The sequence below is a fragment of the Arachis ipaensis genome, chromosome B07 (assembly GCF_000816755.2).
Source record: "Arachis ipaensis cultivar K30076 chromosome B07, Araip1.1, whole genome shotgun sequence".
NCBI lineage: Eukaryota > Viridiplantae > Streptophyta > Magnoliopsida > Fabales > Fabaceae > Arachis > Arachis ipaensis.
In genome coordinates, this window is record NC_029791.2 from 46,180,247 (window position 1) to 46,205,476 (window position 25,230).

The 25,230-nt window shown below is 36.9% G+C and overlaps 1 long non-coding RNA gene across 1 annotated transcript; it reads left to right on the forward strand.

Annotated features, from left to right (window-relative positions):
- LOC110264595 lies at positions 23,792-24,597 on the forward strand. The gene is made up of 2 exons (XR_002350771.1): positions 23,792-23,882; positions 24,302-24,597. It is a non-coding gene; the product is annotated as an uncharacterized LOC110264595 (long non-coding RNA).

Sequence of the window (25,230 nt, forward strand, 5' to 3'; positions counted from 1 at the left end):
TTGCATATTAGTATTACAGATTTACAGGTGTCTCTTCATTAGTGCTTAATCACTCTTGCATTCATTGACCATTTCATAACAAATCTATGAAATTTAAAGTGCAAATTATATTATTTATTAATATTACTATTTTACATCCAAAACAAGTTAAAACACGCCGAATTTGATTCATTTGTGTTCACATTTAATAATATTTAATATAAGTCATTAATCAATTAATTGATTAATTAACTATGGCCCATGAAGTTTATATTTAAAAGTTTATTTGTATTAACGGTTTACTATTTTTCAAATAGAAAAAAAAAATAAAACATATAACTATTAAAATCGACGGCAAAGTTGTCGCTTTTAAAAGTTAAAATAGACAAATCTAAATAATTAAATCGACGGCAAAGATGTCGATTTTATTCAAGCACATATCGACGGCCTTTACGTCGATTTTATTAAACATATTATAGACAAAAGTGTTGTTGATTTTATTGAGTTAAATATCGACACAAAGGCTGTCGATTTTATTGAATCAATTATCGACAAAGAGGACGTCGATTTTAAATAATAATATCGACGGCAATGTTGTCGATTTTATTAAGAAGGTAAAATTCTCACACCCATATTACAGACGGAACTGACGTCGATTTTATTAAATTATTATCGACGGCCATGAAAGCCGTCGATTTTATTAGCATTTTGAAAAATCGACAGGCTTTATAGCGACCAACTACGCCGTCTATTTTGCCGTCGAATTTCAATATTATCGACGGCTAAGCCGTCGATTTGACCGTCGATTTTAACGACGTTTCTTGTAGTGGTTTAGCCCGCAATTAGTGCAGGTTTTACACTAGTTATTATTTAAGTTGGAAAATGCACGAAACCACTGCCACGATCACAACATATGAGATGTGTATGAATCAGCGATGTAAACTTTTTATTTTTATTCTAATAATCACGTAAGTTTAATTTTTGTGTCAATTATTATTAAGGTTATTCATTCTTCTTCCATAGATTTAGTTTTGATAATAAACAATATAACAAACACACAAAAATTTAAAAAGGATAAAAATTATTCCATCAGCATAGAACTTGTCTGATAATATACAATTTAAAATATATATTAAATATACAAAAGTTAATCAAACTAAAAGAAGATATCCCAACTCACAAATAATATCAACTCATATTCCGCGCGACATTGGATACAAGTTACATCACTAGCACTATCGTCTAGAAGTGCGCATGGGTCGGATGAAATCGAGTTTGATGTGACGTAAATTCGATCTAAAATATATACCGGATCTATTTATCAGACCCGAACCCGACCCTAAACCCGATGAAACCTATATACTTTCGACCACGATTATACCGAGTAAAAACCGAGCTGTTAACATTACATTACCTTAATACCTTCTTGTAAGTTAGCATGTGAAAATATCTAAATTTTCAAAACTCCAACCATTATTTGACATGATAAAATTCATTTAGAAAAATATAACAAGAACCAACTCTTCTCTAAAATTAAAGCATAATCATAATCAATATTAATATTATCTAATAACACCCAAGTCACCAAATATTTAAATCAATACAAATAACACAGTATTATGCATTAGTCTAAAGTCTTGTGCATTTCAAATATAAAACATTAACTTATAGTCTTATAATGACTAATAATACAAAATATTAAGGTTTGCAATACTTAAATTCCACATAAGAATAGCCATCATTCATCACTAATAACACAAAATATTAATTGTGTATGTGACCGGACCACCGGGCTGATTTTGGGTGACCCGAACTATGACCCGGATCCGACTCGAAATAATGACCGGGTCTATTTTTGAGACCCTTACCCGACCCTAAACCCGGTGAAATCACACCAAATTAGCCCCTAAAATGTTCGGGACCGGACCGGATCTTCGGGCCACACCGAACCATGCACACTTGACACCCCTACCTCCGTCGCCGTCGTTGCACGCTCACTCTCTACCATAGTGGTGATGGTTATAGATACGATCCATATGACTAAACGCTCTGCATTTAGTACAGGTGCATTCACATCTTTTGGCTAGGAACATGTAATAACTTCAAAGATCTTCCGTGTGCAGATGGTGAGTAAACCAAACGTCTCAACCTCACGAAAATATCCAATCTCCTGGTTTTTTTATTCGTTGTCGTCATTGTGAAGCAGAAGAAACATTAAAAGTAAGTACTTACCTGCGTCGTGGCCTTTGGTCGTAGTAGTGCACAGTCGTCGCAATCTAACATCAACGCGACGTCAAATAAAAATATGCCATATTCCGTCGCAAAATAGAAGCTCTGGATGGCCTTTCTCTCAATATCAGTGAAAGAATTTAGTTGCGTCCAGGTCGACATACCAACTCCAACCAAATTCATATGGTTTTGGTAGAGAAGAACATATGTGAACAATATTCTCATCTTTTGCCTTGCTCAAAGTCCTACATATTGTGATAATAGTATGCCCAAGATCCAATCTATCATGATTAGCTCTCGTGCAAGTGGGAGATTGTTGGAAATAAGTAGTATGACCACAATCCAACCAATCACGTGTCAAATAATTTGTTATTGTTATTATATTAAAATGTTAATATAATAACGTCCTTGATTAAATTTAGAGATTTATCATTGTGATAGTGATCACAATATTGAGAGATGAATCTTTTATAATTTAATCTAAATTGTTCTTGGTCATAGGATTATTAAAAAAAGGACATTAATAATCCGGAAAGATCAATATATATATAATGGTCTTTATTGGATGAAGATTAATAGATCTCATTTATTAAATTATATATATAGATGGTGCATATAGAGATATGACTATTGAACTGACTCACCTCTGAGAATTCCTAATGGTTATAATTATCGCATATTTGTCAATAGGATATTCTCAAGATGAACATAGTAATAGAGTTTCCTTTGACCTGCGACTGTCATAGTAATTAACAACGTATTTATTATATTTTGATTCCGGACACCTAATACCTTAGAGTGCTATTTGAATGGATATTGGGCATGATTTAAATACTTGTAGAATTAATGATTAGTCAATAAGGAATCTGTCAACTCTTGGTAAAGAGTTTGAACTCTATGATTATAATGACTGAGGTGAATAAAACCTTGGCCAAGGGGATTGAATAAATGACGAAATGAGTTTCTTAGGTCATTCACAGTTCATCATAATAATGGTAACAAGTTAGAGTTTGACAATTAAACCATACTTTAAAGGTTAACCAAGAGTTGGAAAGATGGAAGGAATTATACTTTGTTCTTCTGAGGTTCTTAGTAAAAATAGATTACTTCAAACTATCGGGTCGTTGAGGAGTGTTGTTAGATGGTGTACGAAATTGTAATTCACGCTTTCACAACTTCGCACAACTAACCAGCAAGTGCACTGGGTCGTCCAAGTAATACCTTACGTGAGTAAGGGTCGATCCCACAGAGATTGTCGGCTTGAAGCAGCTATGGTTATTTTGCAATTCTTAGTCAGGAGATTAAAGATAAGAGTGATTGTATTTATGAAATTAAATAACATAAAATAATTGGTACTTGTGATTCAGTAATGAGAAACAGGCTGAGGTTCCGGAGATGCTCTGTCATTCGAATCTCTGCTTTCCTACTATCTTCTTCTCCAAACACGCATAGCTTCCTTCAATGGCAGGCTGTATGATCCTCTCGGATGAAAACAAATCCATATGCGCTGTCACCGCATGGCTAATCATCTGTCGGTTCCCGCTAGCGTCAGAATAGGACCATTGTCCTTTTGCACACTGTCACTGCGCCCAACATTCGCAAGTTTGAAGCTCGTCACATTCATCCCTTCTCAGATCCTACTCGGAATACCACAGACAAGGTTTAGACTTTTTGGATCCCAGGAATGCTGCCAATGGTTCTAGCCTATACCACGAAGGTTCTAACCTCCGGACTCGGTCCGTGGATCAGAAACCTAAGAGATACGCACTCAAGCTGTCGCCCAATGACTACGTTGAGCTCAAATAGAACAGAGTGGTTGTCAGGCACGCGTTCATAGATGTGAGAATAATGATGAGTGTCACGGATCATCATCTTCTCCGGTTGAAGTACGAGTGAATATATTAGAATAGAATCAAGCGTGATTAAATAGAAAACAGTAGTAATTACATTAATCCATTGAAACACAGCAGAGCTCCTCACCCCCACCTATGGGGTTTAGAGACTCATGCCGTCAAAAATACAATATGAAGTGTAAAAATGTCATAAGGTGTCAAATGAATCTCTAAAAGTCGTTTTTATACTAGACTAGTAACCTAGGTTTACAAAAAATGAGTAACTAAGTGCAGATAGTGCATAAATTCACTTCTGGAGCCCACTTGGTGTGTGCTTGGGCTGAGCTTTGGAGCTTTTTCGTGCATAGGCTGTTCCTGGAGTTAAACGCCAGCTTTGGTGCCAGTTTGGGCGTTTAACTCCAATTCTGGTGCCAGTTTGGGCGTTTTACGCCAGAATTTTTAGGCTGATTTTGAATGCCGGTTTGGGCCATCAAATCTCGAGCAAAGTATGGACTATTATATATTTCTGAAAAGCCCAGAATGTCTACTTTCCAACGCAATTGATAGCACTCCAATTGAGCTTCTTTAGCTTGAGAAAATCCATTTCGAATGCAACAGGGTCAGAATCCAACAGCATCTGCAGTCCTTTTTAGCCTCTGAATCAGATTCTTGCTCAGGTCCCTCAATTTCAGCCAGAAAATACCTGAAATCATAGAAAAACACACAAACTCATAGTAAAGTCCAGAAATGTGATTTTTGAATAAAAACTAATAAAAACATGATAAAAACTAACTAAAACATACTAAAAACTATGTAAAAACAATGCCAAAAAGGGTATAAATTATCCGCTCATCACAACACCAAACTTAAATTGTTGCTTGTCCCCAAGCAACTAAGAAAAAAATAGGATAAAAATAAGAGAATATATAATGAATTTCAAAAATATCAATGAAGATTAGTCTCAATTAGATGAGCGGGACTTGTAGCTTTTTGCTTCTTAACAGTTTTGGCATCTCACTTTATCCTTTGAAGTTCAGAATGATTGGCATATATAGGAACTCAAAATTCAAATAATGTTATTGATTCTCCTAGTTCAGTATGTTAATTCTTGAACACAACTACTTTATGAGTCTTGGTCGTGACCCTAAGCATTTTGTTTCTAGTATTACCACCGGATACATAAATGCCACAGATACATAACTGGGTGAACCTTTTCAGATTGTGATTCAGCTTTGCTAGAGTCCCCAGTTAGAGGTGTCCAGAGCTCTTAAGCACACTCTTTTTGCTTTGGACCACGACTTTAACCGCTCAGTCTCAAGCTTTTCACTTGACACCTTCACGCCACAAGCACATGGTTAGGGACAGCTTGGTTTAGCTGCTTAGGCCAGGATTTTATTCCTCTAGGCCCTCCTATTCATTAATACTCAAAGCCTTGGGCCCTTTTTACCCTTGCCTTTTGGTTTAAAGAGTTATTGGCTTTTTGCTCTTGCCTTTTGGTTTAAAGAGCTATTGGCTTTTTCTGCTTGCTTTTTTTTCCGTAAGCTTTACTTTTCACTGCTTTTTCTTGCTTCAAGAATCAGTTTTATGATTTTTCAGATTATCAATAACATGTCTCCTTTTTCATTATTCTTTCAAGAGCCAACAATTTTAGCATTCATAAACAAGAATATCAAAAATATGCACTGTTCAAGCATTCATTCCGAAAACAAAAAGTATTGCCACCACATCAAAATAATTAAGCTAACTTCAAGATAAAATTCAAAACCATGCACTTCTTATTCTTTTGCAAATAAAAACAATTTTTTTATTTAAGAAAGGTGAGGGATTCATGGAATCATTCATAGCTTTAAGACATAAACTCTAAAATTTATTTATTTATTATTTAATAGAAAAGAAATATAAAATGAGCATAAAAGAAAACGAACAATAAAGGAAAGGAAATTAAAGACATAAAAATAGGTCTCTAATAATAAAAGTTATCACAGAGTTAAGACTCAACAACCTTGATTTTGAGGGGTATGTGCTCCTTCAATTTGTGGGATGTCCAACTCTTCAAGGGACAGCTTCTGGTGCTTTAACTCCTGCATCTCACGCCCTTGTCTCTCTTGTTCTATGAGCAGTTTGCAAAGTATGCTGTTTTGATTCTGCTGCTCCTCTTTGAATTGATTCACAGTTTCTTGCAGCTTGGTGACAGATGCTTCTAGGCGAGCCCAATAATCAAATTGAGAAATTTCTGGAAGGAGTTCATGCGCCCCCCTCTTGATGGGGTCATCTTGAATTTGAGGTCCATCCATCACTTTTTTTGTGATTGGGCGTGCAACTGGGATAAACTCCTTCACGCCTATCTTTACCCCTGCATCTTTGCATAGCAGGCTAATCAGGCTTGGGTAGGCCAATTTGGCCTCAGTAGATTCCTTGTTTGCAATTGTGTAAATTTCAATAGGAATCAATTGATGAATCTCCACCTCCTTCCCTAGCATAATACAATGAATCATCACTGCTCTCTTAACAGTGACTTCAGATCGGTTGCTGGTTGGGAGTATAGAACGCCCAATAAAATCCAGCCAACCTCTGGTAACCTGTTTAAGATCTCCTCTCTTTAAATGGTTGGGAACACCTTTTGAATTGGTAATCCACTTGGTTCCAGGGAGGCATATGTCCTCTAGAACTTGATCCAGCCTTTTATCCTTGGCCATTCTCCTGTTAAAGGATTCTGGATCATCTTGTAGTTGAGGAAGTTTAAGAACTTCTCTCACTTTGTCTAGATGGAAGTAAATAATCTTCCCTTTGACCATAGTCTAGAAGGTGTAGAAAGCAGTTCCTTCTAGTCTTTGCTTCTCTGTCATCCACAGATTTGCATAGAATTCATGGACCATGTTTCTTCCAACATGTGTCTCAGGATTAGCCAGGACTCCCCAGCCCCTGTTTTGAATCTGCTCTTGGATCTCCGAGTATTCATCTTCTTTCAGATTGAATCTAACTTCCGGGATCACTGATCTTCTACACACAATTTTGAGGTAGTGGTCTGCATGTTCTTTGGTGAAGAAATTCTCATGCATCCAAAATGGCTTTGGTGCGCCTTCTTTCTTTCCTTTTGAAGTGGTTTGTTTTTCTTTGGGTGCCATGAGCTTTGTTTGTTTTGGCTTAGGGATCACGAAAACCACACCAAACTTAGTGCTTTGCTTGCCCTCAAGCAAAATAGAAAGAAGGAAGATGAATATATGGAGAGAAGGATTCTAATGATGAACCAAAGGTTGTGGCCGAATTTATAAAAGGGGAGGGAGGGAATGTGTTCGAAAATAAAATAAATAATAAAAAAAGGATATGATTGAAAAATATGATTGATAAAAGATAAATATGATATGAAAAAGATGAGATTCTTTTCAAAAATTTAAAAGATATGAAAAAGATATGAAGAAGTTAAATTTGAATTTTTGTTTATGCTTCTAGAAAGTAAAAGATAATATGAATTAAAAAATATTTGAAAAGGATTTGAAAAGATGAATGAATTTTTGAAAAAGAATTGAAAAGAATTGGAGAAGAATTAAAAAGATTTTATGAGATTATTAATTTTTGAGAATGGAATTTGAAAAATGAATGTTTGTGCTATTTGATGCGAAAAATTTTAAATAAAAACATGAAAGTTTGAAAAAAAATTGAATTGAAAACGAAATTACCTCCCCTTAGCTGTTCTAGCGTTAAACGCCCATCTGGTGGCCATTTTGGGCGTTTAATGCCTAGCCAGGTACCCTGCCTGGCGTTAAACGCCAGAAATCCTTCTTCACTGGGCATTTTTCTGAACGCCCAGGATGCTGCCAATTCTGGCGTTAAACGCCCAGAGTGATACCTTTACTGGCGTTAAACGCCCAGAATGGTAGCCATTCTGGCGTTTAACGCCCAGATTACCCCTTTACTGGCGTTTTGACGCCAGTGAGCGCCTTTTCTCTGTGATTTCTTTGCTTTATGTCTTGAATCTCCATTTTCCAAACTTTTTACTGAAAAATAAATTAATTAACAAGGAAAACAAAATTAAAAAGACTTATTTAACTGTTACAAACATCTAATTATTGATAATGGCTGGGTTGCCCCCCAGTAAGCGCTTCTTTACTGTCTTTAGCTGGACATTACTGAGCTTTTAACTTAGTTTCAGCTTTGAGCATTCTTGCTCAACATTGCCTTCAAGATAATGTTTGATTCTCTGTCCATTAACAATGAACCTTTTGTCAGAATCAATATCTTGAAGCTCCACATAACCATATGGTGACACACTTGTAATCACATATGGTCCTCTCCACCGGGATTTTCCAAATACTCACCAAGTGGGCCCCAGAAGTGGATTTTTGCACTATCAACCATGTTTAGGATCTTCTTCCTCCCCCAATATTTTTGAGTACTATTATGCACAGTATGAGTCACTAACCTCCTGAGATTAAGGTTAGGAGCTCTGCTGATTTTCATGGATTATTAAAAGTACTACTGTTCTATTCAATTCATGTGTGACTCTATTCTAAGATGTATCTTCGCTCTTCAACCTTATGAATGAGATGATCCGCTTGATTATACATCTCTTAGACGGCTAATCCACGACTTCGTTGGGGACTTCTCGAGACACCAGTTCAGCCGAGGTATGGGAAGATTAGGGTTTTTGTGGTAGAGGCTAGAACCAAAGGCGCAGCATTCTCTGATCCAGAAGATTTGACCTTGTCTATGGCGTTTTGAGTAGGATCATCAAAGGGATGAACTGCAGGAGCTTCACGCTCATTCAGGTTGGGTGTACACTAGACCTGGTGTTTGGCCTGAGGGAGAAAGATTGGTGGCCATTAAACCGGCGTTGATCACTTATAGCTTGCCATGGAAGGATTCACTCACAGTTGGAGAAAGAAAGTAAGAAAGGTTGATCCAGAAGAATGAAGCATCTCTGAAGCCTCAACCGTTCTCTTATCACTGTTTTCACTCAAATTAAGTAATTTCATCCCTATTTCTGTTTTATGTGTTTATCTCAACAAACTATCTTTTCTAATCACCTGACTAAGATCTACAAGGTGTCCAAAGCTTGATTCAAAACAACAATCTTGTAACAGCCCAGATCAGCCGCTAGCACGATATTGTCCGCTTTGGCACATAAGGCCTGACGGTTTTGCCTTTGACGATAGGGATGATAGCCGAAGCCCCCACACTCACTCGTCAAAACGCGTCATGCTAGGGAGAGGTATCGACAACCTTATAAGGCATGCTTTGTTCCCCTCCCCAACCGATGTGGGACTTTACAATCCACCTCCCTAAGGGAGCCCAGTGCCCTTGCTGCCACATCGATCCAGGCTCCAACTCTGATACCATCTGTAACAGCCCAGATCACCCGCTAGCACGATATTGTCCGCTTTGGCACACAAGGCCTCATGGTTTTGCCTTTGACGATAGGGATGATAGCCGAAGCCCCCACACTCACTCGTCAAAACGCGTCATGCTAGGGAGAGGTATCCACACCCTTATAAGGCATGCTTCGTTCCCCTTCCCCAACCAATGTGGGACCTTACAAATCTCTGTGGGATCGACCCTGACTCATCTCAGGTATTACTTGGACGACCCAGTGCACTTGCTGGTTCAGTTATGCGAAGTTAATTTTCGTGCACCAAGTTTTTGGCGTCGTTGCTGGGGATTGTTCGGATTTGACAAACTAACGCATTATTTTGTTGCTTAGATTAGGTACTTTTTAATTTTGTTTGAGTCTTTTGTTTCCCTTTTTTGAAAAAATCAAAAATTTTTTCAAAAATCTTTGTTTTCTTTTTAATCTTTATCTTTTTGTTTGAGTCTTTAGTTCTTGTTCTTGGTAAAAGTTTCGAATTTCTTGGTTTCTTTTTCCAAAAATTTTTCAAAAATAGTGTCTTTTGTTTGAGCCTTGTGTCAATCTTTAAGTTTGGTGTCCTTTAGTTGTTCTTTATTTGCTTTAAATTTTCGAAAATCATCTTTAGTTGTTCTTTTTTAAGTTTGGTGTCCTTTGGTGTTTTTCTTTTATTTTCGAAAACCAAGTGTTCTAGCTCTAAAAATTTTAAGTTTTGTGTGTTTTGGTTGTTTTTCTCTTTCTTCATTAATTCAAAAAAATAAAATAAAAAACATGTTTTCTATCTTTTTACCTTAATTTTCGAAAATTTCAAAAAAAATATTTCAAATTTTAATTTCAAAATCAAAATCTTATCTTATCTTAATTTCAAAAATCAAATTTCAAATCTTTATCTTATCTTTTGTTATCTTTCATTTAATTTCAAAATCAAAATCTTATCTTATCTTAATTTCAAATTTCAAATCTTTTCTTTTAATTTGATTCTATCTTATCTTATCTTTCTTTTAAAATTTAAAATTCACAACTTTTTCAAATCTTCATCTTTTCTTATCTTATCTTTTTATTAAATTTCAAATCATTATCTTATCTTATCTTAGTTTTAAATTTCAAAATCAAACCTTTTAAAAAAATCAAATCATTTTCAAAATCTTTATCTTATATTGTTTTGATTTCAATTTTCAAAATTTCAAAATTAATTTTTTTTTCAAATCTTCTATCTTATCTTGTTTTCAAATCTTTCTTAATTAGTTACTTGTTTTATCTTTCTTCTTTTTCAAAACTTCCTAACTAATTCTTTTCTCTCCTATTTTTGAAAACTCCTCTTCTAATTCTCTATCTTCTTTTTCGAAATTCATCATTTAATTTTCAAGTCTTTTTAGTTAATTAGCTTTTAATTTTTGAATTCAATTAATAAATAAAATAAAAACAAAAATATTTTAATTCTAGTTTCTCTTTTTACTTCTAATTTTCGAATTCTTCATCTCCTTCCTCTATCTTCATTCTTCTTTCTTCTTCACAACTCATAGGGAGTCCTCTGTTCCTGAACATAGAGCTCCCATTATTCTTCTTTCTTGTTTTCCTTTTCTTGTTTATGAGCAGGAACAGGGATAAAGAACCTCTCTTTGATCTTGATCCTGAACCTAAGAGGACTCTAAGGAAGCGTTTGCAACAAGTTAAAGCACAACACTCCGGAAGAGATCTTACAAAACTTTTCGTACAAGAAACTGAAAGTACAGACATGGCAGCTGAACCGAATAATGAAGGAGATGCAAGGAAGGTTCTGGATGATTTCACTACACCCACTACTAACTTCTATGGCAGAAGTATCTCTATACCTGCCATTAGAGCTAATAACTTTGAGCTAAAGCCGCAGTTAGTTTCTCTCTTACAACAGAATTGTAAATTTCATGGACTTCCACTGGAAGATCCACATCAGTTCCTATCTGAATTTTTGCATATCTGTGATATTGTTAAGACCAATGGAGTGGATCCTGAGGTCTACAGACTGATACTTTTCCCTTTTGCTGTCAAAGACAGAGCTAAGATATGGTTAGATTCTCAACCTAAGGAAAGCCTGGACTCTTGGGAAAAGTTGGCCAATACTTTCTTGGGCAAATTCTTTCCACCTTAGAAGATGAGCAATCTCAGGGTGAAAGTTTAAACCTTCAGACAAAAAGAGGGTGAATCCCTCTATGAAGCTTGGAAAGATACAAGCAACTGATCAGGAGATGTCCTCCTGACATGCTCCCAGAAGGGTCTATCCTAGGAATTTTCTATGATGGCCTATCTGAGATATCTAAGATGTCCTTGGATTATTCTGCTCGTGGATCACTTCACTTGAAGAAAACACCTGCAGAGGCACAGGAACTCATTGAAATAGTTGCAAATAACCAATTCATGTATACTTTGAGAGAAACCCTGTGAATAATGGGGTAGCTCAAAAGAAAAGAGTCCTAGAAGTTGATACTCTGAATGCCATATTGGCTCAGAATAAGATCTTGACCCAACAGGTCAATATGATCTCTCAGCATTTGACTGGATCACAAGCTGCAACTGGCAGCATTCAAGAAGTCTCCTATGAAGGAGAAGCTTATGATCCAGATCAACCTTCATTAGAGGAGGTGAATTACATGGGAGAACCCTATGGAAACACCTACAACCCTTCATAGAGGAATCATCCTAACCTTTCATGGAAGGATCAATAGAAGCCTCAGCAAGGCTTCAATAATACTCAAGGTGGGAGAACCCAGAGTAGGTTCAACAACAGAACACCATTCCCATCTTCTCAGCAGCACATGGAGACTTCTAATTAGAGTCTTTCTGACTTAGCAACCATAGTCTCTGAGCTCTCTAAGACCACTCATAGTTTCATAACTAAAACAAGATCCTCCATCAAAAATCTGGAGGTACAAGTTGGTCAGCTGAGCAAGAGAATCCCTGAGACTCCTCCTGACACTCTTTCTAGTAACACTGAAGTAAACCCAAGAGAAGAGTGCAAGGCCATCACCACAGAGGCTGAGGCCAAATTTAAAGAGGTGAGTTGGCATTGAACACCAGTAAAAAAGACCTTACTGGGTATTCAACGCCCAAATTGATGCCTAAGATGGCGTTGAACGCCAGTAAGGAAGCTTCTACTGGGCGTCCAACTCCCAAAGTGGCAGAGAAGCTGGTGTTGAATGCCAGCTATGGGGCAGTAGCTGGGCGTTCAATGCTCACAAAGGCAAAACAACTGGCGTTGAACACCAGTGAAGGTATTCAAGCTGAACATTCAACGCCCAAAGAAACTCAAGTTCTGGCGTTGAATGCCATAATAGGGATAGTTGGCAACCCTCAGCCCACTGAGAACTTCCCTATTGAAGAACTATTAGAACCCAAGGTTCATGAGGAGCCCATTGAAGTTCCCTTGAAGGCTTGGTTGAAGATCATAGAATCTGCAGAGTACTCTTCCTCTGATGAGGAATAGAAAACTAGGGAAGAGCAAGTTGCTCAATACCTAGGAATTCTAATGAAGCTGAATGCCAAGTTGTTTGGCACAGAGCCATTAGAGGAAGAACCTCCAGTGCTAACCAAAGAGCTCAATGCCTTGGTTCAGCATAAGTTACCATAGAAGAAGCCGGATCCTAGACGCTTTCTTAATCCCTTGCACCATAGGTACAATGACCTTTGATAAGGCTCTGTGTGACCTAGGGTCAAGCATAATCCTCATGCCTCTCTCTATAATGGAGAGGCTAGGAATCTTTGAGGTACAAGCTGCAAGAATCTCTCTAGAGATGGTAGACAAGTCTATGAAAAAGGCTTATGGACTAGTAGAGGATGTCTTAGTGAAGGTCGAAGACCTTTACATCACTGCTGACTTCATACTCCTGTATACTGGGGAGGAAGAGGATGAATCCATCATCCTTGAAAGACTCTTCCTAGCTACAGCCAAGGCTGTGATTGATGTAGACAGAGGAGAACTAGTCTTGCAATTAAATGAGGATTGTCTTGTATTCAAGGTTCATAAACCTCATTCTACCTCAGCTGAAGGAAGCACCATTCATAAACATGAAGTCCTTCAACCTTCTCTTACTGTGCAGAGTTATATAGAGCCCCCAGACACCAATTCTAAGTTTATTGTTGGGCAGCCATTATCAAGCACTCAGAACAAAGGCACTAAGAAGAAAGTACTTAAAGGCCGGAGGGACAAGAAGAATCCCACTAAAGGCCTCTGACCTAGCATGAGAGTTGTCTTCACAAATAATTCATTCATCCTACACACTGTGTGTAGTATCCTATCTCTAGAACTTGTGAAACTTATTCATGAGAGCATAGGCAAGAAGTTCACTCTAAGGGGCAAAATTCTGAGCCCCTATCCATCTCCGTAAGGAGCTAACCGTCAAGCTAGTGACATTAAAGAAGTGCTTGTTGGGAGGAAACCCATTAATAATTAATGTTTTCTTATTTCTCTTTAAGTTTATTTAAGTTATATTAGTTTAATTTTCATGTTTTCTTTGAGTTTATGATCATGTGCTGTAGTTAAAATAGAAACAGAAACAGAAAGACCTGGAAACAGAAGACCTTGGAGCAGAGATCCTGCTGGCATTGAATGCCAGCCAGGGAGGCTAGAGTGGGCGTTCAACACCCATGAAGAGCACATTGCTGGCGTTGAACGCCAGCCAGGGAGTCTGAAGCTGGTGTTGAACGCCAGGCAGGGGGCAGACCCTGGGGGTTCAATGCCCAAACAGAAGCACAGACCTGGTGTTGAACGCTAGGCCGGAGCATCCTCAAGGGTGTTCAATGCCCACTTAGTGGTATATAGCTGGCCTTGAACGCCAGCCAGGAGCATAGAGCTGGGCGTTCAACGCCTACAAGGGGAAAGGAACTCGAATTCCCTGACCCCTCAGGATCAATGGGTCCCACAGATTCCTCACCTACCCTACTTATTCTCTCTCTTACTTTCTCTCTTCCCCACACACTCTTCCCTATAAACCTTAACCCAATCCCATCCATATCACTTCCAAAAACTATCATAACTCCCACCAACCCCCACCCACTTCAAATTCAAAATTTCCCACCCAATTCCCTTTCCATAACCGAACCCTACTCCATCTCATCCCCTCTAAATAACCCCTCATACCACCTCTCCATCACACACCATTCATACACTACTAGCCTCACTTGGCCGAACCCACTATCTCCCTCCATCTCCTCTATTCCCTTCTTTTTCTACTATTTTCTTCTTATTTTGCTCAAGGACGAGCAAAGATTTTAAGTTTGATATTGGAAAAGCCTTGATTTTTGCTTTCCATTTACACCCATGGCATCCAAGGTTAGAGAATCCTCTAGGAAGAGAAAAGGGAAAGTAGTTACTTCGACCTCCGAAGCTTGGGAGATGGACAGATTCATCACCAAAGCTCATCAAGACCACTTCTATGAAGTAGTGGCAAAGAAAAAGGTGATTCCTAAAGTCCCCTTTAAGCTAAAAAAGAATGAGTACCTGGAGATCCGAAGAGAAATCCGGAGGAGAGGTTGGGAAGTTCTAACTAATCCTATCCCAGAAGTTGAGATCTTGATGGTGCAAGAGTTCTATGCCAATGCATGGGTCACTAAACACCATGATACAAGTGTGAACCCAAGTCCCAAAAATTTTCACACTATAGTTCGAGGGCGTATCTTGGATTTTAGCCCGGAAAGTGTAAGGTTGGCACTCAATCTTCTACTGATGCAAGCAGACCCATATCCTTACACTAGGAGAGTCAATTTTAACCAAAGGTTGGACCAAGTCCTCACAGACATTTGTGTGGAAGGAGCCCAATGGAAGAGGGATGCTCAAGGCAAGCCTATCCAAATGAGAATGCTTGACCTCATGCCAGTAGCTAGAGGATGGTTGGAATTTATCCAACGCTCTATCATTCCCACTAGCAATCGATCAGAAGTGACCATTGACAGAGCCATTATGATTCACTGCATCATGATTAGAAGTGAGGTGGAGGTACATGAGGTAATACCTCAAGAGTTGTATAAGATAGTTGAGAAGCCCTCCACCTTAGCAAGGTTATCATTCCCTCACCTTTTCTGTCATCTATACAATTCAGCTGAAATTGTCATAGAAGGAGACATTCCTATTAAGGAGGACATGCCCATCACTAAGAAGAGGATGGAGCATGTAAGAGAGCATGCATAGGAACCTATGCAACCGTCTTAACAAGAAATCCCTGAGATGCCTCAAAGGATGCATTTTCCTCCCCAAGGCTATTGAGACCAATTGCACATTTCTCTAGGAGAATTGAGCTCCAACATGGGTCAACTGAGGATGGAATATCAAGAACACTCCACCATCCTCCATGACATAAGAGAAGATCAAAGGGCCATGAGAGAAGAATAAAGAGTTATGAAGGAAGAACAACAGAGGCAGGGGCGCGATATAGAGGAAATCAAACACTCCATTGGATCTTCCAGAAGGAATAGTAGCCGCCATCACTAAGGTAGATTCGTTCCCTTTACTCCCTTGTTGTTTATTTTAACTTTTTGTTTTCCATGTATTTTGTTTTACTGTCTATTTCTAGTGCATGATCATCTGTCTTTATGTCTTAAAGTTATGAAATATTCCATGAATCTCTCACCTTGCTTAAAATAAAATTTTTAATTGAAAAAGAAAAGTAAGATGCATGAATTTCGAGTTATATATTAAGAGTAGTTCAATTATATGATGTGGTAGCATTGCTTTTGTTTTCTGAATGTATGACTAAACAGTGCATTTTTTATATTGGAGTAAAGAATGTTGGCTCTTAAAAGAATGATGATAAAAGTGAAATATTATTGATGATCTGAAAAATCCAAAAATTGATTCTTGAAGTAAGAAAAAAAGAAAAAAAATAAAAAAATAAAAAAAAGTAGAAAAAGGCAATAGCTCTTAAAACCAAAAGGCAAGAGCGCCAATAACCCTTTAAACCAAAAGGCAAGGGCAAAAGAATCCAAGGCTTTGAACATCAATGGTTAGGAGGGCCTAAAAGAAGAAATATCTTTGCCTAAATAGTTCAATTGAGCTGGTTCCCTAACTATATGCTTGTGGTATGAAGGTGTCAAGTTAAAAACTTGAGACTGAGCATTTAAAGTCGTGGTCCAAAGCAAATAGTGTGCTTAAGAACCCTGGACACCACTGACTGGGGACTCTAGCAAAGCTAAGTCATAATCCTAAGGGGTTCACCCAGTTACAGTGTCTGTGGAATTTATGTATCTGATGGTAATACTGGAAAATAAAGTGCTTAGGGTCACAGCCAAGACTCTAAAAGCTATGTTCAAGAATCAAAAAGAACTTAACTAGGTAATATCATATGGATTCTGATTTCCTAAAGATGCCAATCATTTTGAGCTTCAATGGATACTGAGATGCCAAAACTATTCAGAGGCAAAAAGTTAATAGTCTCGCTCATCTATTTGAAACTGAGCTTCATTGAGAACTCTGAAATTTATTGCATCCTTGTATTTCTTTTTATCCTATTTTATTTTTGGTTGCTTGGGGACAAGCAACAGTTTAAGTTTGGTGTTCTGATGAGCGGATATTTTATACGCTTTTTGGCATTACTTTCATATAGTTTTTACTATGTTTTATTTAAGTTTTATTATATTTTCATAGGTTTTAGTGCAAAATTCACATTTTTGGATTCTACTTTGAGTTTTTATATTTCTATACAATTTCAGGTATTTTCTAGCTGAAATTGAAGAGCTGGAGCAAAAGTCTTATTTAGCGACAGAGAAAGCATTGCAGATGCTGTCAAGATCTGACCTCCGTGCACTCGAAGGAGTTTTCTGGTGCTACAGAAGTCCAAATGGCATGCTCTCAACGGCTATAGAAAGCTAACATCCAGGGCTTTCCATAAATAAATAATAGTTTATACTTTGCTTCAGAATTGAAGGCCCAAAGTTGGCGTTCATAGCCAGCCACTAGCCCCAGTCCTGGCATCCAGCGCCCACATGGGGGTAACCAACGTCCAATGCCCAAAAAGGGATCCCTAGCCAGCGTTCAATGCCGCTAGGGAGTCTTAGCACGTGGAGACACTCTTTACTCAGCCCAAACACTCACAAGTGAGCCCTAGAAGTAGATTTTCGTACTATCAACTTAGTTTATCTTATTTCTGTAATCCTTAGTTTTCAGCTTAGTATATATAGGAGAAGATCAACCATGTTTAGGATCGTCTACCTCCCCAATTATTTTTTAACACTATTATGTATAGTATGAGTCACTAACCTCTTGAGGTTAAGGTTAGGAGCTCTGCTGATTTTCATAGATTAATAAAAGTACTACTGTTCTATTCAATTCGTGTATGACTCTATTTTGAGATGTATCTTCGCTCTTCAACCTTATGAATGAGATGATTCGTGATACTCATATCCAGTCTACATGGATTCAGTGTGAGTCTGTAACAGGAGATTGCTGAACCACCAGCTTGATTATACATCTCTTAGACAACTAATCCACGACTTCGTTAGGAACTTCTCGAGACACAAGTTCAGCCAAGGTATAGGGAGATCAGGGTCTTTGTGGTAGAGGCTAGAACCAAAGGCACAACATTCTCTGATCCAGAATATTCGACCTTGTCTATGGCGGTTTGAGTAGGATGATCAAGGGGATGAACTGTAGGAGTTTCACCCTTATTCAGGTTGGGTGCACACTAAACCTGGCGTTCGGCCTAAGGGAAGAAGATTGGCGGCCATTAAACTGGCGTTGATCACTTACAGCCTGCCATGGAAGAAATCACTCACAGTTGGAGAAAGACAGTAAGAAAGATTGATCCAGAAGAATGAAGCATCTCTGAAGCCTCAACCGTTCTCTTATCACTGTTTTCACTCAAATTAAGTAATTTCATCCCTATTTCTATTTCATGCATTTATCTCAACAAACTATCTTTTCTAATCGCCTGACTAAGATCTACAAGGTGTCCATAGCTTGATTCAAAATAACAATCTCCGTGGGATCGATCCTGACTCACCTCAGGTATTACATGGACGACCCAGTGCACTTGCTGGTTCAGTTGTGCAGAGTTAATTTTCGTGCACCAACAGCGCCGGTGGGCATCACTGCCACTGTCGCCAAGTCATGTTGTCATGGGGAGAGTAGAACCGCGAGGGAGAGACGCGCGTGAGGGAGGGAGCTTCGCGGAGGAGTGAGAACGAGCCAGGGAGAGAAGGACGTCGCGTTGCTGCTGTCGCACTTGGGTGCGGTCGTCAAAGCCACGATCGCTATCGTTGCTATCTCTGAGAGAAGGAGGAAGAGACACATTCGAGAGAGAGAGAGAGAGAGAACCAAGGAGAGAGATGCGTGAAGGAGAAGCAGGACGCGTTGTCTCGTTGCCGCCGCTGCTACTTTAATCGCTGTCACGTCTTCTTGTCGTTGTCATTGCCAGAGCTCCTGTCATCGTTGTCGAAGCTCTGTTGGCACCAGGAAACACTGCTGGTAAGGATGTTCTTGTTCTGGTTTCTGTTCTTCCAATTTCTAAGGATATTGTGTTTAATGGCGTTTTTGCTACAGTTGGCACTGAGGTTTGTTTGTCATCACCGAAACTGCCACGGGAGTTATTTCCAATCCGTTTCCATGTTTCTCCTTTTGTTACAGTAGTTATCTCTGTTCCAAAACCCTCGCCCCAGCGTATAAATATTCAGTTATGTTTGGTTAAAGATTTTGAGGTTTTGGTAACGTAGGGTCGAGTTATGGTTATTGCATGTCGCGATTAGAGTTGTTGTTGTTGTTGTTGCGAAGTGGTTTAGAGTTGTGGTTGTGGTTGCCGCTGTTGCGAGCCGAGGAAAAAAGGAATTTAATGCGTTTAATTATGCAAATTGTGGTTAATCGAGTTAGGGCTGTTTTTCTTAAACTTATTTTACTTTCAAGAATTGTTACAAGTCGATATTAATGAAAAAAAAAATATATTTTTATGATTATGTAAGTCTTATGGATTGAAGTGAATTATTTTGGATGAATGAAATTATTTGCTCGATTGAGTTATTGATTGGTTGAGGTGGCTGAAAAGTGTGATTCTTAATTGATTATGTGAAAGTTGGTTTAAATTATGATTTACTGGGTTGTTTGGTTGAATTTTGGATTTTGTTGATTTCCTTGAGTTGAGTTATTGTTGTTGTGATAATGGTTTATTGGAAGTGATTTGAATGAGTGGGAGATGTTTAGTTTGAGTTGGTTGGGACCCTTGAAGGGTGAAAAAGTCTGACTTTTAGAGGAGATGCTGCCAAAATTTTTATAAAAATTGGAGATTTGGTTTGAAGTGTTATTTAGAAAAGTTTGGAGTCAAGAATGATATGATTTGATTTCGATTTATTAAGAAAAAATGAATTATGTTTTGAACTTTTATTTATTAAAAAATTATTATTTTTTGAGTTTGATTTATTAAGAAAAGAATTATACCATTTTGAATTTGATTTATCAAGAAGAGAATTATGTTGAGTTTGATTCATTTGAGAAAAGAATCGTGTTTTGAGTTTGACTTATTAAGAAAAGAATTTTGTTTTGAGTTTCAATTTATTAAGAAAAGGATTATTTTTTAGTTTGATTAAAGAATTATATTTTAAGCAGTATTGGTGGATTTACAGTATTTGAATTTGATAGATAAAGAGATGTGATTTGTGTGTATCTTGAGAAGTTATTAAACTCGAGAAAGAAGTTAAAAGTGAGTTTCATGTGATTAATTCAAATATGAGAGTTATGCTTTTGAGGAATTTCAAATGGAATTGAAGGATGAGTTATTGAAGTTAAATTTAAGATTTTTGATTTGGTGAAATTGAGTTTGATTGAGAGATACCTCTCGCGATAGATGCAAGGAGTAATTCGTCCCACTTACTCCTAGTTGAGAATGACACCTATCTGGGTAGATGCAGTGGCATTGTTCCACTTGCTCTGGGTTAAGGATTGAGCCTCTCAGGTAGACACAAGGATTGGAGTTTGTCTCACTTGCTCCCGATTGTTATTTAAACTCGCTGGATAGATACAGTGACATTGTTACACTTACTTCGGGATGTGATAAAGTGTATTTTCCTAGGAAAGATGCAAAGGTCAAACTTTTGTCCCACTTGCTCCAGGTTGAGAGTTGAGACCCCTAGGTAAGATGCAAGGATTGTTGCTTTATCCCACTTACCCTGGGTAAAGGTTTGAGACACCTGGGTAAGATACAAGGATTGTGATTTTGTCCCACTTGTTCCAAGTTGAGATTTTAGACACCGGGTAAGATTCAAGGGTTGTGGTTTGTCCCACTTTCTCCGAGTGTCCCACTTGCTCCGAGTTGAGATTTTAGACACCGGGTAAGATGCAAGGATTGTGCTTTGTCCCATTTTCTTCGAGTTGAGAGTCAAAGCACCAGTCTGGGTAAGATGCAAGGATTGAGGTTTGTCCCACTTACTCCGGGTTAACCAGGTAAGATACAAGGATCGCGATTTAATCCCACTTACTCTGTGTTGTGGTGTTTCATATCCAGGTTAGCTACCAGATGTGTCAGGTTTCGCTGTATAACCGACAGATGAGCTCATTGGCCATAGGGCAGACATGCATCATGTGCATTTGTGTGTATTGTTTTAGTGTGCATCTTATACTTCATTTTCCTTCTTGATTAGTTACACTATATGCTATTTGATCTAATTGTTGTATATATTCTCTCTACTTGTATATTTCTTATATTGTTTTGTCTGTACTTAAACAACTGAGAGATCTCTTATGCTATCGGTGGTGACGTTGAGGGTTGTTCTTGATGTGGTACTTGCTGTAGTTGTCCTCTGATTGTATTTCCTTTGTACTGTATGATGTCAATAATTGATTATATTTTGAGATTGAGTTTTGATGGTGAGTTAATTTGATTTGTGTCATAAGCTGTGATTGATTTTAATTGGGTCGGAGGCCGTGATTGATTTAGTTTGGGCTGGAGGCTATTATTTGACTTGAATTGGACTGAAGGCTGTAATTTGATTTGATTATATGTTAAGGCAGAGGCCGTACTTGATTATGTTATAGAATATTAATTGAGTTTTGAAATTCATATAATTAAAGAAGTGAACTTTGAATTTTGGATAATTAGTTGTTAATTTTTTGAATAGATTCATAAGACGAGTGATAATCGCTGTAATTGAAATCAATTCTTTTCTTTATACGTAAATTCTTAAACCCTCTACTGAGAACCTGCAAGGAAGTTGTTCTCACTTTCTACAGCTTTTCTTATAAGGATGGACGAAGATTTTAAGAAATTCCTTCTCACTACAAAATTTTTATTTGTTTGTGATAGTTTTTTAATGGGATTTACTAAAAACCTCCATAATATATTTTATTTATGGAAAATTATAAAACCTCCTTAAATAATTAACAAAAACTATTACTGTTATAATACTCCCAATCCAATTAATTATAAAAAAAATCAAATCCAACCAATTATTAATTCACTCAGCCCATACCAACAAAAAAAAAAATAAAACTTCAAAACAGGGCTTCGAGAGAGAGGACGAGGGAGAGTGAGATCTCTCTGAAACCCTAGAATCTCAATGTCATTGCCACCGCCACTGCCACCACCACCGCCATTCATCTTCTTGCCGGTGTTGCCGTCATTGTCTCCTTCGTTCGAAGTCAGTGATGATTGCATTCAGATCGTTAAGGTAATGCTTAGATCTTCTGCTTCTGTGTCATCTTCCACGATGGGTTCTTTTGCTGGTTCTGCTTTTTCTCCGATGGCTTGAAGGACTCAGAGCGTGGTTTTGGCGGGGACGCGGTGACACTAGCTGAGGAGATCTGGAAGGCGTGTGAGCGGGAGTCTCTGGAAGCTTCGATTGAAGCTGCGTTCGAAGCTATCAGATCTCGTGAAATTGATTCTTATGTTCCAAGTCATTGCGGTGAGAATTTCTTCCTAATTTATTCTTTTTTAGTTCGAGACTTAAATTTCTCACTCACTTCCGTTTAGAATTTTTTCAGACAATCTCCATGTTTGTGAGAAAGATGAATTGAATTTGAGATCTCTATTAACTCCAATTTGTACCTAGTTCAGATTCATACGAATACTTTCTCACTTGCTTCTATGATTTCAATGATTCCAGATTACTATTTTTGCACATTTTATGTGAATTTTATGAACAGAATGGTTATCTGTCCACAGAAACTTTGTTCGACACTATTTGGCATTCACCAATCGCCACAGAAGTGGTATTTCAAATTTGTCACTTCACAAGCCGTTGAGCGCAGATTCTCTTGAGCTCTAATCGGATCAATTGCAATTGGCCTCAGAGGAGTATTTCTATTATTTAATTATTTTAGTTGCATAAGAGGTGTATCTGCTTGCATGGTTTTCTGCTTGACTTGTTTTGGGCGATTATCCTTTTTTTAATATATGCTTTTGGTATTAACTAATTTCCTGTCAATATTTAATGTATGTCTTTATAGAATTATATTCAGCTTTCCAATTAACTGTATACTCATTTTTGGTGCAGACGTTGGGTATAGGATATGCATTTTCTTTATTTATCTGGCTTTGTGATCCTATTACTGGCCTTGTGATAGGTGATATAGTCTTGCTTTATTTTTAATTTTTATATTAATTTTCTTTAAATTTCTTCTCATGCCTATTTTTTTTCTATTGCTCCATTAAATTATATTCAAGCATCAATGCCTTTTCACTGAATGTTTATTAATTTTATAACATATATCTATCTATGGAATATGGGTGTTGGTCTGGACAAATTTATGATTCATTATTAGATTGATTTAAACATGCAAATAACAGGGTCCATTCATTCTGGCAGGATCCCTTATGATTTCCTTGGCTGTAAGCATCAGTGGTCCTTATTGTTTACATCTGGGTTACTTTGACACTTAATTTCACATTAGCTAAATTATGTCTTTTAATGTTGGTGATATTAATTAGATTTTCTGTAGACCATTGGATATTTATTCGGAGATACAAGTGAGTATTGTAGGTTTTCCTTGTCATCTATTTATTCTTGTTTACTCTTTAGTTTTACCACACTTCTGCTTTTAAAATTTCACGTCTATTAACCTACTTAAATACTAATAAATTTTATATTTTTGAAATTCTAGCACATTTAAAGTTACCCAAACAAGAGCTACTCTTGTATTTATTTTTGGGTTCTGGATGCTGGATCTTGCCAACAACACTGTGCAGGTAAGGTCAAAGAATTAGAATGTGCTTCTTTCTGTTATCTTTATATTGATGAAAGAAAGTAAGTTTTCATTTTATGTTTTCAAATTTTAATTTGTAGGGACCAGCTCGGACACTTTTGGCTGACCTTTCAGGTAGAACTTGCTTATTTTACATGCTTTCTTTGTTCACGTTCTCAACAATCACAATGTGGATTTTTTATTTTCATCTTGTATTAAATACCTTCTTGATATTGACGAAACGTCATGATATAATAATTTTCCTATTATTTGGTCCTAATAAACACAATGTAGTAAATGCTATATTTTGTTCATGGATAGCAGTTGGCAATATCCTGGGATATTCTGCTGGTGCTAGTGGAAAGTGGAATAGGTGAGGCCTTGCTAATATTTTACAGTGATAACTATATAAAATTCATTGCTCATGATTCTTTGAAAATGGCATTTTGTCAATGATGAAATGTAGAGATAAGCCCCCTTATTCATGCAAAGGTCACTAGTCATGGCATGTAACTCTAGCAATTAAAGCCATCTAGTAGATTTCCTTATGAAATCAATTTGTTTGAAACAAGTTACAATAATTTGTTTTACATTTTTATGCTGAAGAGTTATTATAGGAGAAAGGATCCTTAGGATGGCGTAGAACAACTTATGAAAGGTTTCTCAGAAGAACGAGGATTCTATCTTTTACAGAAGCATATTTTTTTACCATATTTGTATTTTGTATAGGTTTTACTTGAAGTTAATGCTTATTTTTTGCTTATTGATATTATTTGTTTCTTACCTGAGCAGATAGTTCCCTTTCCTGACAAATAGAGCTTACTGTGAAGCCTGTGGCAATCTTAAGGCCGCATTTCTTGTTGCAGTGGTGGGTTACTATCTGATATCATTTTATATATTGGCAGATCATATAAAATTTATAAATTTAATTGATCTAAGTTGTTCATTTCATACCAATTTGATTGATGTAATTTCTTTAAATTTCTGTTCATTCCATACTAATTACCAATTTCTTTAAAGTTAAATAATCTTTAGCTTGATTGATGTAATTTTTTCAATCAATAATAGTAGTTTATAGCTTTCAAATATGTTTAGGTACAATTTTAAATTGTTTGCAACAGTTCAGTTTGATGTAAATTTTTTTTTGGAAATTCAGTTTTTGTGGAGGTTTTAAACCGCCACAAAAATTTCAAAACACTGCCAAAAATTAAACTCAAAACCCCCACAAAGCAGACAAAGAATCGCCAGTAACTTATGTCCTTGTAAGAGGGATATGAGTTGTAATGATATGTATGTTTATATTATTTGTAAGTTATTTGTATACGAAGTCTGATATGTTTATATATACATGAGGATTGTGATTGATTTTGGTTATATATGCATGTTTGATTAAAATAATAAATATTTTCAGTTTTTCAAATAAAACAGCAATATGATTTTTAATTAGTTAAAAACTTATATCTTATTATTAAATATCTGAAAATCGTTGTAATATTCTCACTATCAAAGTAGCACATCCAAAAACGTGACATTCTAATAGTAAAATTGTTACAAATTTTACTTGAATGCAAATTGCATATTAATTATTATCTTATTTAAATGTTAATGTGAATTAAAAATAAAATTTTAAAAAATTGGTTTAAATTATTGGCTAATTAATAACTAGTTACCTAATTAAAAAATCATATAATATATGCATTCAAACAATATTATATTTTTTT